This window comes from Lynx canadensis, unplaced genomic scaffold (genome assembly GCF_007474595.2).
Source record: "Lynx canadensis isolate LIC74 unplaced genomic scaffold, mLynCan4.pri.v2 scaffold_54_arrow_ctg1, whole genome shotgun sequence".
NCBI lineage: Eukaryota > Metazoa > Chordata > Mammalia > Carnivora > Felidae > Lynx > Lynx canadensis.
The window spans coordinates 29,151-33,189 of NW_023397576.1; positions in this window are offsets into that span (position 1 = coordinate 29,151).

Here is a 4,039-nt window from a genome sequence, read left to right on the forward strand (position 1 = left end):
GAAATGAGATTGTTTATGTACAAACTTGGTTGATGACTTGTAGGACAATAAATGTATAAACTTACCTAATAATCTGAAAAAAAAGTCATTGCTCCTTGTTTATCTACAGTTTAACCATTTATATTTATAGTACTATAAAAAGCCTGTACTCCCTCACCAATTGTCATCAAAATTAAATACCCTGAGTCAGATGACCCATAGGCGGGCTCATACGCAGTTCTCTGGTGCGATGTTTAAGGTTGTACCGTCAACTTTTTGCCTCATTTCTAAGTTTTGGTGATTTTCCAGAACACAGGAGGGTAGAATAAGACACACCAGTGTTTTGGGGCTTCTTATTTAGCTCCCAACTCTTTCTTCATTTGAACGGGTAAGCTCTTGTCTTTCATATGTTGTGATTGAGCTGGAGGTACATAACCTACATTATGCGCCTTGGTTATTATTATTATTTTTTGTTTCCTCCAAATAGTGAGACCACCGTTAACCTGCAGTTTGGCACATAACAGGTCAAAGCCTTCAAGTCAGAGGAAAAATTTGAATTGCTTAATGAAATGAGGTTTTTATGATTCACAGCGTTCTTAAAATAGTTGAAAGCAGGCTAATTATGAGGCTCTAATTCAACGTGTTGGCAGGTGGCCTTTGTGGATGGGTACAAAACACGATTGTGTTCAGCGTATTCGCTGTTCAGTTTTAAACATAGATTCTGCTAAAGTGGCTTGAAAGGTGTTTTGGAAACACTTCATGGAGTTGGTCCATCATATTCCCTACGACCTGTGTCCGCCTGGCTCTAGAGGTAGGACAGGGCAGGGACTTTTGGGCATCAATTGAATGATGTCAGTAACCCTCTTCCTCCCTCAACAAAAATGCCCTGCAGTCTTCTTCCTCCTGCCAGTGTGGCTCTGTTTAGGATGGTGCCTTAGTCTACAGTAGCTGTATCGTCCTCAGTCCTTTATTGTGATACATCTGTCTGGGAGATGGTTAACAGTTCTCAAGAATTAAACATGAGAGGGGCATTGGGGTGGCTCAGTTGGTTAAGCGTCCAGCGTTGGCTCGGGTCATGATCTCGCAGTGCGGGAGTTCGAGCACCGCATTGGGCTCTCTGCTTTCAATGCAGAGCCTGCTTCAATCCTCTGTCCCTCATCCCTGCCCCTCCCCCACTTGCACTCTCAAAAATAAACATTAAAAAAATTAAACACGAGCATTTTCTCAAGAATTAATCATGAACATTCTCACAAGACTCCATAAAGGAAGAGAAGGAAGAAATGGTATTTGTAAGGGAAGAAGGGAGGTTCTTTTGCATTAGTATCTCAGTTCCAGTTCAGGCTGCTGTAATAAAACACCACCAACTGGGTGCCTTAAACAACAGAACATTCATTTCTCATAGTTCTGGAGGCCGGGAAATGCAAGGTCAAGGTACTGATACATTAGGTGTCTTGTGAGGGCTCACTTTCAGGACTGCAAACAGCTGCCTTTTTGCCTGTATCCTCACATGGTCATTAGAGAGAGAAAGAGAGTTCTGGTTTCTTCCTCTTATAAGGGCACTAATCCCACCATGGTGGTTCCAACCTCGTGACCTCATCTACACCTCATGACCTCTCCTGATGCCCTACCTCCAAATACCACCATAGTGGGGGTAGGACTCTGACATATGGATTTGGGAGGGGGAAACACACTCAGCCACCCAGGCTCCCCTAAAAGACTGATTTTTTAAAAAGGAATATAGGAGGTATGAGAGAGAAAAGGAAATTAATGCCCCCCCTTTATTTTTTTTTTGGTGGTGGTGGTTGGAGCCCCAACTAATATTGACTTGCGGTCCATAATTAAGATAACATGAGGCAAATTTTGTGACTCATGTGGACAAAAAAATGTAATATGTAGACACAGGACAAAGTGACCTTTGGTTTAGTGTCCAGAGATCTTGGGTTGCAGGACAATCTTGGTAGAGAGAACTCAATAAGTGGCTTGAGGGGCACCTGGGTGGCTCAGTGGGTTAAGCATCTGACTCTTGATTTCCGCTCAGGTCATGATCTCACGGTTCGTGGGATCAAGCCCTGCATCAGGCTCTGGCCTGACAGCACAGAGCCTGCTTGAGATTCTCTCTCTGCCCCTCCACGCCCCCCTCTCAAAAATAAATAAGTAAACATTTGAAAAAAAAAAAAAACAACTGGCTTGAAAGGGCAACTCTCAAATTGTTACGACCATAATTGTCACACAGCTTGGTGAGGGACAAGTGTCAAAGTCTCATTTATTACTGAGTTTGACTTCATACTATATCCATTAGTGTTCCATTACCTTCTATTGAGGTATATATACTTCAGAAGTATATAGCAAAGTGCCTATATCATGACCATACCACTTGAAGAATTTTCACAAACAGAACACACATGTTTCACCAGTACCCAGATCAAAAAAGAGAACATTAGAGGGACCTCAGAAATCCTTCTCATGCCCCCTTACACTCACTAGCACTTTAACGTGCCTCCAAATTGATGTCTGACAGCACACATCACTTTTGCCTATTTTTGTTCTTTCTATAAATGGAATGATACAATCTATAGTATTTGGAGTTGGGCTTGTTTTACTCGAAACTCTGTAGGATTGGACCATATATTTGTGTGTGATTATAGTTTGCTTATTGCATTGTATGAATATATTACAATAAACTTGACCATTCTGAAAAGAATGTATTATTCAGGAAACCAGCAGAATGACAGTGCTAGTTCAAAGAATCATTTAAACGGTGTGGAGAAAGGAATGCAGTACTAGAGTTTGTTAATTTAGGTACAAGCCTGGTTGATATCCAGAAAAAAAATACCACTTCTTACTATGTTTCTACAAATTAACCTCTTAAATCTATAGTATTTTGTTTTCAGTTTTCACAAGGCCAACTTTCTTTCACTTAAAGGATGTTCTTGATTTAGAGAGAAAGGCCTATACAATAACAAAATGGCTGGAGATTTTTGAGCATTTCCTATGTCCCAGGATGTTTACACAGATGTTCTTTCTTAATCCTCGACATCTCCCACAAGGTAAGCACAGTTTATATTTGACAAAACTGAGGCTTAGCAAGGGAAATTAATTTGCCAGAGGCCCAATAGCTGAAAAGTGTCGGGTGTCAGGTGCTCTATGTTTAGCCATCCCCATAACTCTAGGGCAGAAATCCCTCCCTAACCAACGTGGTGAATGGGAGGCAATGAAAAGCCACTCATACACTCAAACACACGTATTGTATGTATTTCAAAATGCAGTGAAACCTATACTTTCAATGGATGATTTTATTGCATGTAAATTATAGCTCGATCTAAAGTTGATTTTTAATTTTTTTTAATGTTTATTTTTGAGAGAGAGAGAGAAAGAGAGAGAGAGAGAGAGAGCGAGAGCACAAGCGAGGGAGGAGCAAAGACAGAGGGAGACACCGAGTCCGAAGCAGGCTCCAGGCTCTGAGCTGTCAGTCAGCACAGAGCCCGATTAAGGGCTCGAACTCACGAACTGTGAGATCATGACCTGAGCTGAAGTCGGATGCTTAACCAACTGAGCCACCCAGGTGCCCTTAAAGTTGATTTTTAGATCTGTCACAAAAATTGATTGAATATCCACAATTAAATGAGATTCATCCTATTTCAATATGGTGCCATATGAAAGTTTGAGGACATATGGGATGCCTATTAGGGGAGCTACTAAGGTAGACGTGGTAGTTCAGGGAGAACTTCTAACTGAAGTGAAGAGGTCCAGTGGGTAAGAAATAGTCTTATTCATCTGGTGAAAATTATGGGAAAGCAAAGAAGAATCACAAAATATCCCAGACAAAGGAATAAAGCAGCTAGAGAGAGCCTGGTCCATGTCAGATCCAAGAATGGCCCAATCCCTAAGCCAGAAACTTGGGCCCATCCCAGATTCCTCCTCTCCAATCTCCACTTCCCAAATAATTACCAATCGTTCTAATAAATCTAAATGTCACGTTTATCTTCCCATCCGCTTTTGAGGCTCTTGAAGCCCTCAATAGTTTTCACCTGCAAAATGCTCATTACTGGACTTGACCCAC